This window comes from Vicia villosa, linkage group LG2 (genome assembly GCF_029867415.1).
Source record: "Vicia villosa cultivar HV-30 ecotype Madison, WI linkage group LG2, Vvil1.0, whole genome shotgun sequence".
NCBI classification, from domain to species: domain Eukaryota; kingdom Viridiplantae; phylum Streptophyta; class Magnoliopsida; order Fabales; family Fabaceae; genus Vicia; species Vicia villosa.
Window position 1 is genome coordinate 66,212,749 of NC_081181.1, and position 15,031 is coordinate 66,227,779.

The 15,031-nt window shown below is 38.9% G+C and overlaps 1 non-coding gene across 1 annotated transcript; it reads right to left on the minus strand.

Moving 5' to 3' along the window:
* Positions 1–216: 216 nt before the first annotated feature.
* On the minus strand, positions 217–323 carry LOC131654308 (small nucleolar RNA R71). The gene has a single exon (XR_009299349.1). It is a non-coding gene; the product is annotated as a small nucleolar RNA R71 (small nucleolar RNA).
* Between the last annotated feature and the right edge of the window lie 14,708 nt (positions 324–15,031).

The window sequence follows — 15,031 nt, forward strand, 5'->3', positions numbered from 1 at the left end:
GACCCTAACCTTCATTTATCTGTGTTCGTGCAATACGCCGACACTGTCAAAGCTAACAACGTTAGTCCCGAAGCTATTCGATTACGTCTCTTTCCTTTCTCCTTGAGAGATAGAGCTAGAGCGTGGCTTCAATCCCTGCCTTCTAATTCCATAACCACATGGGACGAATTGAAGAGAGTATTCTTAGCAAGATACTTTCCGCCTAGCAAAACTGCTATGCTTAGAGGTCAAATCAACGGATTTACCCAGAAAGATAACGAATCACTCTTCGAAGCTTGGGAACGTTACAAGGACATGCTTAGAATATGCCCTCATCATGGACTCGAACCATGGCTGATCATCCATACTTTCTATGGTGGTCTCTTATATAACACTAAAATGACTATAGATGCCGCTGTTGGCGGAGCATTAATGGACAAACCCCATGATGAAGCATACAAACTCATAGAGAACATGGCACAAAACCACTACCAATGGGGTGGAGAACGAGCCGCTCTAGAGAAAACCCAAACCAAAGGAGGAATGTACGAAGTAAGTGGTATAGACCGTGTTAACGCTAAAGTAGACGCTTTAACTCAAAAGATCGAGAACTTAACCATCACTCCTTCAGCCACCGCTGCTGCTGTAACACCTAACTGCGAGATTTGTGGATTGACTGGACATGTAGTTGCCGAATGTCAACTCTTGACTGGAGTCCCATCTGATCAAGTAAACTATGCTCAAGGAAACCCTTATTCTAACACGTACAACCCTAGATGGAAAAACCACCCGAACTTTTCTTATAAGAACAACAATGCGTTGTACGCACCTGGACAAGCACCTGCTGTACCACCTAGCTACCAAAAAGCGCCTGTAGCTGCTCAAAATACCCCTAGGAAGTCGAATCTAGAAATCATGATGGAAAACTTTATAGCTTCCCAACAACAAACCAATAAAGACTTCCTGAACCAAAACATCCACAACAGCGAGCAACTAAAACAACTATCGAACAAAGTAGATGCTTTAGCTACTCATAACAAAATGCTAGAAACTCAAATCTCACAAGTAGCCCAACAACAAGCACCTACTGCTGCCCCTGCTGGCACGTTTCCTGCTCAACCACAACCTAACCCTAAAGGACATGCGAACGCAATAACACTACGAAGTGGAACGAATTACGATGGACCCATTGATCCTAGAACTCAAAACGTACCCATGTCACAACAAGAGCCAAAGGAAACCCAAAAGACATCAACTGATGACCAAACTTCTAAGACTAAGGAGAACAATAACGAAGTGGAACCTGAAAAAGAGAAACCTTATGTTCCACCACCACCCTATAAGCCACCAATTCCTTATCCTCAGAGATTAGCTAAATCAAAAACCGAAGCGCAATTTAAAAGATTTGTAGAACTTCTGGAACAATTAAACATAACCATACCATTCACAGAAGCCATAACTGAAATGCCTTCGTACGCTAAATTCCTAAAAGAAATCTTATCAAACAAAAAGAATCTCGAGGATAACGAAACCGTAATGCTTACCGCTGAATGTAGCGCTATCATCCAAAATAACATGCCTCCAAAACTGAAAGACCCTGGTTGTTTCTCTATACCCTGCGTAATAGGTAAAACCATTATAGAGAAGGCCTTGTGCGATTTAGGAGCTAGTGTTAGTTTGATGCCTCTTTCAACCTGTAAGAAACTAAATCTAGGTGAGCTTAAAGCAACGAGAATGTCTCTTCAACTAGCTGACCGTTCAGTAAAATACCCTGTAGGAATGTTAGAAAATATCCCTGTTCGTGTAGGTCAATTCTACATCCCAACTGACTTCATCATAATGGATATCCAAGAAGATTCTAACATCCCGATCATATTAGGAAGACCGTTCTTAGCAACCGCTGGTGCAATTATAGATGTAAAGCGAGGAAAGCTTACTTTCGAAGTAGGAGAAGAGAAAATAGAATTTATCCTTTCCCAATTCCTAAAAGCACCTTCTATAATTGACACATGCTGTTCTGCTGACATAATCGACGAGTGTGTCAAAGAAATAAAATCCGAACCAAATAAGGAAACCGAGATCCTAAGAATTCCTATGCCGCCAATTCTTGAAGATGACAACTGGCGTGAGGAATATCAAGATGACCACCTGAGTGAATGCTTAGCTTTAACTCCCGATCCTATACCTGGACCTAAGAAATCTGCTATAGAGCTGAAAACACTTCCTACCGATCTTAGATAAGAATTTCTAGACGAAGAACTAAACCGACCAGTTATAGTGAACGCCAACTTAGGACGAACCGAGACTGAAAAATTACTTAATGTCCTAAGAAAATACCCGACGGCTTTAGGATATAACATATCAGATTTGAAAGGTGTAAGTCCTTCCCTCTGTAAGCACCGCATTATGCTCGAAGACGATAGTAAAACCTCTAGGGAACATCAAAGGCGGATAAATCCTATTATGAGCGATGTGGTTAAAAAGGAAATCCAAAAGCTGCTAGAAGCCGGAATAATATATCCTATATCCGATAGTAAATGGGTTAGCCCTGTTCACGTCGTACCAAAGAAAGGAGGAGTTATTGTAATCACTAACGCTAAAGGCGAATCTGTAGCACAACGTACCCAAACTGGATGGAGAATGTGCATTGACTATAGGAAGCTAAACAAAGCTACCCGAAAAGACCATTTCCCTTTACGTTTCATAGATCAAATGCTCGAACGCCTAGCTAAACACTCGCATTTCTGTTATCTGGATGGATACTCCGGATTTTTCCAAATTCCTATCCACCCTGACGACCAAGAGAAGACCACGTTTACCTGTCCTTATGGTACATTCGCTTATAGACGAATGCCTTTTGGACTATGCAATGCACCCGCGACCTTCCAAAGATGCATGATGGCAATATTTGCCGACTTCCTAGATGGAATAATGGAGGTCTTTATGGACGACTTCTCTGTCTGTGGAGGAAGTTTCGAAACATGTTTAGAGAATCTTGAACTGGTACTTAAACGATGCGTAAGCGTTAACCTAGTCCTTAATTGGGAAAAATGCCATTTCATGGTTCGATAAGGAATTGAACTTGGACACATCGTATCCGATAGAGGGATCGAAGTGGATAAAGCTAAAATCAAAATTATCGAAAACCTTCAACCTCCCAAGACCGTTAGAGAAATAAGAAGTTTTCTGGGACACGCTGGTTTTTACCGACGTTTCATTAAGGATTTCTCTAAAATTACAAAACCCTTAACTGAACTACTAATGAAAGACGCCGAATTCATTTTTTCCGATAAATGCACTGAAGCATTTCATACGCTTAAACGAGCATTAATCTCTGCGCCAATTATGCAACCTCCCGACTGGAATGAACCTTTCGAAATAATGTGTGACGCGAGTGATTATGCTGTAGGAGCCGTTCTAGGGCAAAGAAAAGATAAGAAACTACATGTCATATACTATGCGAGTAGAACCCTAGACGAAGCTCAAATGAATTATGCCACGACAGAAAAAGAATTATTAGCTGTCTTATTCGCATTAGACAAGTTCCGTTCTTACCTGGTAGGAGCCAAAATAATCATATACACTGACCACGCTGCCATTAGGTACCTCCTAACCAAGAAAGACGCCAAACCGAGATTGTTGAGATGGATCCTGTTATTACAAGAGTTCGACCTGGAAATTAAAGATAAAAAGGGTACTGAAAATGTCGTAGCAGATCACCTCTCTCGACTAGAAAATCTAAAACCCGAACAAGTACCAATTGACGATGATTTCCCTTATGAAAGACTCATCGCTCAATTAGAAGCAAATGAATTCGAACCATACCATCCAAACGCTGAAACCAACAACTTAGCTGAAATAGCTTTAGCCCACTCTAACACACCTTGGTATGCAGATTTCGTAAACTACCTAGCTGCTGGTGTGCTTCCTCCTGATCTAAGTTACCAACAGAAGAAGAAATTCTTCCATGACCTAAAACATTACTATTGGGACGACCCACTCCTGTTCAAAAGAGGCCCCGATGGAATCTTTAGACGTTGTGTACCCGAGGAAGAAATAGGAAGCATAATAACACACTGCCATTCTGCACCGTGTGGAGGACACCATAGCACATCTAGAACCTGCGCCAAAATCCTTCAATCTGGACTTTTCTGGCCCAACCTATAGAAAGACGTTTATTTTGCTGTAATAAACTGTGATAGATGCCAACGAACCGGAAACAATTCGAGACGTGATGAAATGCCTCAAAAAGGCATTCTTGAAGTAGAAATATTTGACGTCTGGGGAATAGACTTTATGGGACCGTTTCCGTCATCGTTCGGAAATCAATATATACTCGTAGCTGTCGATTACGTTTCGAAATGGATAGAAGCTATCGCTTCTCCTACAAACGATACACGAGTAGTTATCAAACTCTTCAAAAACGTCATCTTCCCTAGGTTCGGTGTGCCAAGATTGGTAATTAGCGATGGTGGTTCCCATTTCATTTCAAGAATACTCGAGAAACTCCTTCGAAAATATGGAGTAAATCATCGAATAGCTACACCATACCATCCACAAACAAGCGGACAAGTAGAAGTATCTAACCGCGAAATAAAACAAATATTGGAGAAAACTGTTGCTATATCTAGGAAAGATTGGTCAACCAAGCTAAATGAAGCTTTATGGGCTTATAGAACAGCTTTCAAAAGTCCAATAGGAACTACCCCATTCAAACTAGTTTATGGAAAATCATGCCACCTACCGGTAGAGTTAGAACATAAAGCCTATTGGGCCATTAAGAACTTAAACCTAAACTACACTGCCGCTGGTGAGAGACGACTTCTAGACATAAACGAATTGGAAGAACTTAGACAAGACGCTTACGAAAACGCCAAAATCTATAAAGAGAGAACGAAAAAATGGCACGACAAGCGTATATCTAGGAAAAATTTTAGCATAGGCGATAAAGTACTTTTATTTAATTCGAGACTAAAATTATTTCCTGGTAAGTTACGATCTAGATGGTCCGGTCCTTTCGAAATAACTAACATATTTCCGAGTGGAGCGATAGAAATCAAAGGAGAAACCGTCAAACCTTTTGTCGTAAATGGGCAACGTCTTAAGTATTACCATCATCTCGAACACGATGAAAACATCGAAGTTTTTAAACTTGACGAGCTGCCCGCTCTTTCGAAAAAATAGTTTTCTATTTTTAAAATCGTCGAGCTTACGACATAAAACAAAGCGCTTGGTGGGAGACAACCCACATTTATTTATTCTTTTATTTTATTTTATTTTTATTTTTAACCTTTTAATTTTCATTTAAATAATCTATTCTATTTTTAATTATTTTAATTTTAATCATTTTTACTTTTATTCATACATCTTATAATAATTATTATAATTATAACTGCTATCTTAATTCGAGAAAATATTTCCTTTTATAATTATATTTATTATTATAACTTGTTATTTAATTTTATTTCTATTTTAAAAATCGACACTAGCCTAGTTCTAACTTAATCTTAATATTTTCAACTTCTAGGTTTTTCTTAACTACTAACTAAGATGCAAGAAGTCGATAATATGGAAGTTGTGTTATGTGGTAGAGGACAAGAAGCAAGATTTGATAAGCTAGCTGAAAGACAAATGGATTTGACTTGCTACCCTCACCAACCGACTATGGTACGACTTGGTATCGAAGAAAGCGTTTTGCACCTGCTAAACCAAATTGGTTGGACTGGTTCTCACCTGTTCCGCAAGTTTAGTACCTACCGGAAGCTCACTCTGGAATTCTTGAGCTCCCTGACCTATCTTCCTAACTGTGGACAAGGACTGAGAAAAGGAGTCATTCTCTTTAGACTCTTTGGTATGGAATTTAATTTTTGCATCCGAGATTTTGCTGAAATGCTAGAGCTACCTCATGGATCAGATGCATACACCAAAGTAGCTGAAGACAGTCTTGCTTACTGGGAGTTGGAAAGATACTGGGGCAAGATCACTGGAAACGACAACCCTGAAGAGAACGAATTCCAATCTGAGAACATCCATAACCCCGCTTTCAGATACTTCCATAAGATCATTGCTCACTACATCTTTTGAAAACCTGATAATATCACTGAAGTTTCTAGAGAAGAGTTATTCATCATGTTCTACTCCTCTCAGAATCGCCCGGTCAATGCCATCGCATTCATGCTAACAAACTTCGAGCGCATCACGCAAGACGAAGTTTCACCTATTAGGATCGGCGGATTTGTCACTATGATTGCTAATGCCATAGGAATGAGAGTACCTTTGCTTAGATTGACACCTCTTGGTTCCCACAATTCTATGGACATTCATTTCTGCTTTAACCGAGGTATCATCGGTAACCTTGGACCTGATCAGTTTGATTAAATCATTGATAACAAAGTATTAGATCAGTTCACTTTACCGAGTCCAAGGACGAGTGTGCACAACCCTGCTAACTGGCTTTACTATGGTCAGATTCCTGAGAGAGAACCCTCACCTGAAACCCCTCAAGCTTATGAACATTTTGATGAGGAAATGCACGTATCAGAATTTGAGCCTGACACTCCTCCTGGATACTATGACCCTATTCCTGAAGATGAACCCATTCCTGATTATGAACCTCTTTCTGAAGATGAACCTATACCTGAGTATGAGCCTGAAACTCCCTCTGAAGATTCTGTTGATGATTACACTGTTGATATGACTGATGTCGAGCTCGAGCAACAACAACCCGCTGCATCCACCGCATCAGTAAATCAAAGAATGCCTAATCTGAACACGCACGAGCAAGCCATCACTGCACTGCAACAAGATGTACAACATGTGCGCAACGAGCTTCACACTTTGCAAATGCATTTCTTCGATTTCATCGACACCGTCAATGCTCAGTTCGACGAAGTTTTCAAGCACATTTATTCTAATGTGCACAACAATAGACGTGGCTAGATGTTACCGTTTAGATTATTAGATTTTATTTCTAGTTTTAGTAATTTCAAATTCCTAGTTTAGAATTTAATTTTCTGCACTTTTGCATTCTGCTCCTGTTAGCACTCAGTACCGGTTTAATTTTAAATGCAATATTCTATTTATTACTGCTACTGTGTTTTACTACATTACTATTAAACTGCTATGCATTCCTGTATACCATATTTTTGCCGTTTATAGTATGATACAATGACACTGTACTGAGCTGGTATTCTGTATTAATGCTACTGTCGGAATTGGTCCACACCTGCACGCGTGGAAACCACTTACCTGAGCTAGGAGACGCACGTCTCCATTCATGTGGGACCAGCAGTCTGCATGCATAGGACAGGAGACGCACGTCTCCATGCCTGTCCCCCAGCAGACTGGCTGCCTGAGACGCGCGCCTTCCCAAGGCCAGCAGTCTGTGCTGCCTTTTTGACCACGCAGAAGACCACATTTATCCCATTTTTGAATTTTGAATTTGAATTTCAAAATTCATTCTTCCTCATTCTTCCCCTTTTTATTCCATTTAAACACCATAAACATCATTCATCCTCCATCATTCACCTCTTAATTCTTCATCATTTCCCAATCTTCTATTCCATTCAAACTTCAAACACCACCATAATTCCATTTTAATTATACATTAACCACACCATTCTAAAACCTCACTATAAAACCACACCACCACCACTCTTACTTTTCACAACCTTCATACCATTTTCTACCATTCTACTCTCATTTATATTTTCCAATTTTCAAACTCACCATGCCTCCACGTTCAATCATCCGTAGTGTGCGTCCTAAGAGACCACCACCCGACCTTTCAAATATTATTTTCCGAGAAGACGACAATGATGCTCAACGAACAAAATACCTCGCTTTCTATGAACGTTCGGTCGTTCCCACAAAATTTGTGAACACCGAATGTCTAGAAACTCTAGGCCTCATTGATGGTGTCACCCGTTTACTCACTAAATCTAGCCTACACCATCTTTGTACCGAACCCGTACCCACTTATGAGCCGGTCGTCTTAGAGTTCTTGAGTTCTTTCAACTACGACACTCCTTCTAATCAACCGCTCTCAACCGGTAGCATCCAATTTCGGATGTTCAACCGTGAATATACTTTGGATCAAGAAGTAGTGGCTACGTACTTGCACTTTAATACGTCACCAAATGCTCTCCGCACTATCTTTCAAGAACTCAATGGTCGTTCATGGGAGCAACATGCTTTCGACCTGTGGTTTAATCTCACTGGCGAAGTTCCTACTGGTTGGAGGGCTCTACATGCTTCTCACATTCAAAACCCCGCTATACGTTATTTTCAGCGTGTTTTGGGGCATACTATTTTTGCGAGATCCAACAACCATAAGGTAAATCAACATGAACTATTTTTCCTTTATTGTGCGCTAAACAACATTCGTTTCAATGCCGCACCTTTTATGCTCCAACATATCCAAGGCTGTGTCAACGCCCCCGCTACAAACCCCTTTTTGTTTGGCGGACTTATTACCACCTTGGCATGTGCTCTAGGCCTTGGTGATGATCTCCTCTCCCTCTCTCATCTCATGCTACCTGCTCAATCACTCGACCTCCCTTATTGCCGCGACTCCCACTTGGTTTCACCCCGCCATGATGGCCGATACACTTTGGTCGTTAACAAAGTTCTGATTCCTTATGTCATCCTTCCGTGCCCCGAAAGAATCAATATCCGTTATGTTCAGCGTTGGAGGCTCATTGAAGACAATCCTCAAGATAACCAACCTGAACATCCTAATGAACCTGTGGATGCAAATGAAGAAGAACTCAACCAAGGACAAGCTGATGTCAACCAACCTCCTCAAAACAACCCTCCGCCTATCACTCTTGAAGCCATGTATGCTGCAATTCAACGACAAGACCACCTATTTCAAGCTATGCAGACTAATCAAAATAAAACACTGAGGCTTATTCGAGAGATGCAACAGGAGCACCGTGACTATGCTATTAGGAACGAAGGCCAATACACTGAAATTGCTACACAATTGCATGATCTTAACATTCGTGTGAATGGCTCTCCTACTGATAGACGTCGCCATGTTCGTACAACAGGCGCAAGCAGTTCACGCAACCGCAACACTGAGGAGTAGTTCTCATGCACTGAGGACATTGCATCACCTAAGTCTGGGGGAGTCGTATTACTTGCTTTAGTTTCATTTCCTTTTAGTTTCATTTCCTTTCCTTTTAGTTTATTTCTCTTCCTTGTAATGTTTTTTCTAATTCAATAAAGAATATTTATGGAATTTCAAGTCTTATCTTTATAATTCCATTGTTATTTCAATTTCTTCCATTTTCTTGAGCCATAACAAAAATTTTGCTCTTAAACGATAAACGCAAACCCCACACGTTTGAGAAATACGAAGCTACTCAAACACTCAACGCATAGAAATTGATTCAAGTCAATACCCTTATTGTCCCGACACTCTAAAACCCCCAAGTATGCGTAACCAATTTGAATACCCGTTATACCAAAACCGTCGACTTTAATTTTTGAAGTAACCCTTAGTAGTTTATTCTAGCAGTCGGCACCGTCTTAGATACAAACTACGCAGAGAGTCGATGAATATAAGTGTATGATCCTCATAATAATAATTATGTGCTTAACCATAATAAGAAATGTGCCTACTAAGTAAGGTGATCCTCACAAGATCATTTAACCTAACGGTCGCAAATCTCAAATACAAGGAATTTAAAAACTCATTGTTGATTGGTTCAGAAGTCATCTGGTACTGAACTTGGTAGGAAGGACTATTGTCCGATTCCCCACAATCTAAAAGTGAATGCTAAGGAGTATACCACATATTGTGCCAGAACTCCATGAGAAGGATCATAGTCACTAACCGACTACTCTGCTATGTGTGTGTCAAGATAATGGGCTTAATGTGATTGCGCGCGAATGAAAAGGGTAAAACATGATGACGAGTCAAAAAGGTCGAGCTATAATGGCATGATTCGGATTGGTATGCATACTGGGAGTTGTCTAGTGTCGCTACTATAAGTTTATTGTTTAGATCTGCAACATTATTTTCAAACAAGAACACAATGTAGCTGAGTATGACCGAACGATGTGGTGGAAGCGTGTTTCATTTCGCTGTCCTCCCATTTCTATCTTGTTATTTTGCTTGAGGACAAGCAAAGGTTCAAGTCTGGGGGAATTTGATAACACGATTTTATATCGTATATTTAGCTTGAAATTCATAGATATTTATAGCATTTTCTGTTTATTATATTGATTTATTATGATATTACGCGAGTTTTTGCTTTGTTTCAGGTTTTACACTCTTATTATGACTAATTGTGAAAAAGAGAAGAAATGGAGCTAAAACGACCCTTATCTATGCCTAAAAGACGAAAAATAGGTGCTGAAGTAAAAAGGGAGTGCAAATAAGGCCCAAGTGTGCTGAAAGAGACCCAAAGACCCAATGAAGCAATCCAGCCCACGAAGGAAAGCAGCCCAATCCACACAAGTAAGCGGAGACGCACGTCTCCAACGTCTCTATGCCACATCAGCAAAAGGGAGACGCACGTCTCCATTTCCCTAAAGTTTCTCCACTTGAGACGCACGTCTCAAGTCACGCGCCCAGTCTTCCTGAAGAATCGGAGACGCACGTCTCCAAGCCAGTCTGAAGAGTTTCCTCTTTTCACGCAACGTCACTGCAAAGCATCCCCTATAAATAGGAGCAGTCACTTCAGTCCAAAGTGTCCGATTTCCTGCTAACGAAGTGCTGCCGAAATTGTTCCGCGAATCATAATTTTCATTCTGCTTTCATTCAAACACTTATTTTCTCACAACGATTTCTACACCGGAAATTGTTGTGAACTTTTTATAAATCTAGCCTTACGTTAGATTTATCGTTTTTATTTCCTTGTTTTATTTTCTATCCGTTTAAATTCCGATGAACGATCCAGCCAACCTGTGGTGGAGGTTCGATACTTGAAGATTTACTTGCCATTTATTTAATTCAGGTTTAATATTTACCGCCTTATTTATATGTTTATTTGCATGATATATTGTATGCCTATTAACATGCCTATTATTATAAACCGAATCTATTTATGCATGCTTAACCATACTAATATGTCTGGCTAAATTACTAAGGTGTCGGTATGTAGAGTAAGTTAACCGAGGGATCCGAAATAAATTGGCTTAATTATGTTTTATTAAATATCACTTATTTTTGGTTTATATGTCTAATTTAATTAGTAAGTCTTAAAACCAATAGAGCGAAAGTTTGAGGTCTTAAGACGGTCAAAGGTTAAAATCAATAGAGCGAAAGTTTGAGACCTTTAACCAGATAGTAGACATAGGACATTAGTTTTAAGGATGGCGAAAGCGTATTAAAACTAATTGGGACTTATTTATTTTCAAAAATTGTTTTTACACCCGAGCGGGATGGCGAAAGCGTACGTTAGGGATATTAGCTTGTTCCGAGTCAATAGAGCGAAAGTTTGAGATTAGGAGATTTAAATAGATAACAACTTCATAAAATAGGCGTTTTATTAATTACGTTGTTTCCAAAAAGCTCTTCTAAAATCTAATGGGATGGCGAAAGCGTACATTAGGATTAGGATAGTAATCTAAATCAACAGAGCGAAAGTTTGAGACGAGGATTTTTAATCAATTGAATTAGTAAAGATTTTTAATTAAATTATGCAAAAGCCAATGGACCTTCGGATTACCCTAAGTTAAACGAAATACATACTGATACCTGTCTTTTATTATATTCTTTATTTCTCACTATCACTATCCCTTAGGAACAATCAAAATTTTAGTAGCCCTAGCTTTACATAGTAACCTTAGATAACGGTAGATCGATTCATAGTCCCTGTGGATTCGATATCTTTTAAAACTACACGACACGACTGTGCACTTGCAGTCATCAGATTTATAGACACGTAAAGTCGCGATCAGGCTCATCTTAGTATCAAATACAAAAAGCTGAAAAAGCAATTTGAATTTGAAACTAAGAAGCTGGAAGTGGAAAATTCTGAACTGAAGGAAAAAGTTTTAAAATTATCCAAAGATATTGGATCTCCTTCAGAATCAAAAAAATCCATTCCTAGTCTCAATCATATTCTGAAAGAATATGACTCGAGCTTCAGAAAGTTCCTATCTAGAAGTATTGGCAGAAGTCATCTTGCTTCTATGATATATGGTGTTTCTGGAAACAAAATGTTTGGTTTTAGCTATGAGGGTGATACCTCACACAAATTTGAACCTGTTGATGATTTGAAAATCACATACAAGCCATTGTATGATCAGTTCAAATATGGACACTCACATGATATTAGGCTCAATTCACATGCCAAAAGCTTTAACACTACACACACCAAAAAGCAAGTGACACAACCTAAAAAATATCATGCTGCCAAACCTAAAGAATATCATGTTGTTCCTCCTGTTACTTATAATGCTAAACCCAAGTTCAATCAGAACTTGAGGAAAACTAACAAGAAAGGACCCAAGAAATTGTGGGTACCTAAGGAGAAGATAATTTCTGTTGCAGATATCCTTAGCAGCAAAGAAGACAAAGCACAAAATGTCATGGTACCTGGACTCTGGGTGCTCACGACACATGACGGGAAGAAGGTCTATGTTCCAAGACCTGGTGCTTAAATCTGGTGGAGAAGTCAAGTTTGGAGGAGATCAGAAGGGCAAGATTATTGGCTCTGGCACCATAAGTATTGGTAACTCTCCTTCCATAACTAATGTACTTCTTGTAGAAGGATTAGCGCATAACTTATTGTCCATAAGTCAATTAAGTGACAATGGTTATGACATAATCTTCAATCAAAAGTCTTGCAAGGCTGTAAGTCAGAAGGATGGCTCAATCCTATTTACAGGCAAGAGAAAGAACAACATTTATAAGATTGATCTTTCAGATCTTGAGAAGCAGAAGGTGACTTGCCTTATGTCTGTTTCTAAAGAGCAATGAGTCTGACACAAAAGATTAGGACATGCTAGTTTGAGAAAGATTTCTCAGATTAATAAACTAAATCTGGTCAGAGGTCTCCCAAATCTGAAATACAAATCAGATGCTCTTTGTGAAGCATGTCAGAAGGGCAAGTTCTCCAGACCTGCATTCATATCTAAGAATGTTGTCTCTTCCTCAAGGCCGTTAGAACTTCTGCACATTGATCTGTTTGGACCAGTCAAAAAAGCATCTGTCAGAGGGAAGAAATATGGATTAGTCATCGTAGATGATTATAGCCGTTGGACATGGGTAAAGTTCTTAAAACACAAGGATGAGTCTCATTCAGTGTTCTTTGAATTCTGCACTCAGATTCAATCTGAGAAGGAGTGCAAAATCATAAAGGTAAGAAGTGATCATGGTGGTGAATTTGAGAACAGATTCTTTGAGGAGTTCTTCAAAGAAAATGGTATTGCCCATGATTTATCTTGCCTTAGAACTCCACAGCAAAATGGAGTTGTAGATCGAAAGAATAGGACTCTACAAGAAATGGCCAGAACCATGATCAATGAAACCAATATGGCTAAGCACTTCTGGGCAGAAGCAATAAACACTTCATGTTATATTCAGAATAGAATCTCTATAAGACCTATTCTAAATAAGACTCCTTATGAATTGTGGAAGAACAGAAAGCCCAACATTTCATATTTTCATCCTTTTGGATGTGTCTGGTTCATTCTGAATACTAAAGATCATCTTGGTAAGTTTGATTCTAAGGCACAAAAATGTTTCCTCTTGGATATTCTGAACGCTCCAAAGGCTACAGAGTATACAATACTGAAATATTGGTTGTAGAAGAATCAATCAATATCAGATTTGATGATAAGCTTGGTCTTGAAAAGCCAAAGCAGTTTGAGAATTTTGCAGATATAGACATTGATATATCAGAAGCTGTAGAACCAAGAAGCAAAGGTTCAGAAGCTGAAAATCTTAGAAGCAAAGAATCAGAAGATCAAGTTGCTGCATCTTTAGAGAATCTCAGAATTTCTGAAGAGCCAACAATCAGAAGATCTTCTAGACTCACCTCAGCTCACTCAGAAGATGTGATCCTTGGAAAGAAAGATGATCCTATCAGAACTAGATCATTTCTAAAGAATGGTAGTCAGAATTAGTGACCAGAATCAGAAGATGAAAAGCTCTACTCATCATCAGAAGCAAATGCAATACAACACAGCTGTCATCAAGTGTTTCTGATGGTAAACACGTGCCTGCACGAATGGTAAAATCGTGAGTGAATCTGATGGGACGCCACCCTAGGTAACTGTGTAAATCATTTCAATTACCATGTTCTCTCACCTAACGTCACTCATCATTTAATGCAGTTGATTTCATTTGATTCTGTAACTGTTCATTCTCATAATTTTATTGCATTCTTTTTCAAATCCGTCTCTATAAATACATTTCAAATCATAACGTTTATCTTTCTCGCTCCCATTCTATCTCTCCTTGTGCATGCATGTTATACCCCAAAATTTGCCCGCATCTTTTTCAGAGAGAAGGCAACAGACTTCTGTCTAAAAATTGGGAGTTTCATATAATCTTGGATTTTATTTCATAAATATCCTGATTTTATGAATACTCGGTTTTTAGAATATTTCTTATACGGTATTTTGGTTCGCTGTTGAATTTATTCTTACACAAACGCCAAGTACTGTTTATCACTTCACACACGCTGTTTATTTGAGATTTATTTTCAGATAAATAATACGGACGCAATTGGTATAGAATTAAATTTTGCAGGCGCAAAGCCCGGGGATTCAGACTGTACTGGTAACAATTAAATTATTATTAGTTTTTGTTTCCACTAATTTTTGTACTATACTATTATTTTTAAATCTTTTCCTTTCTTTTCAAATCTCTTTCTTTCAAATCAAATCCTAACTTTATTCTATACATCTCTCTTTTCAAACCCTACCATACACTTTCTTTCAAATCCTACTACCACTCAAATATTCCTTTTTTGTACGATATCACTTCATTCCCCAACGTCTCTATCCTTCTTTTCACTCTATAAATACCCCTCATTTTTTCCATAAATTCTCACATCAAATTTCACTCATTTCCCAAATTTCTACCTGA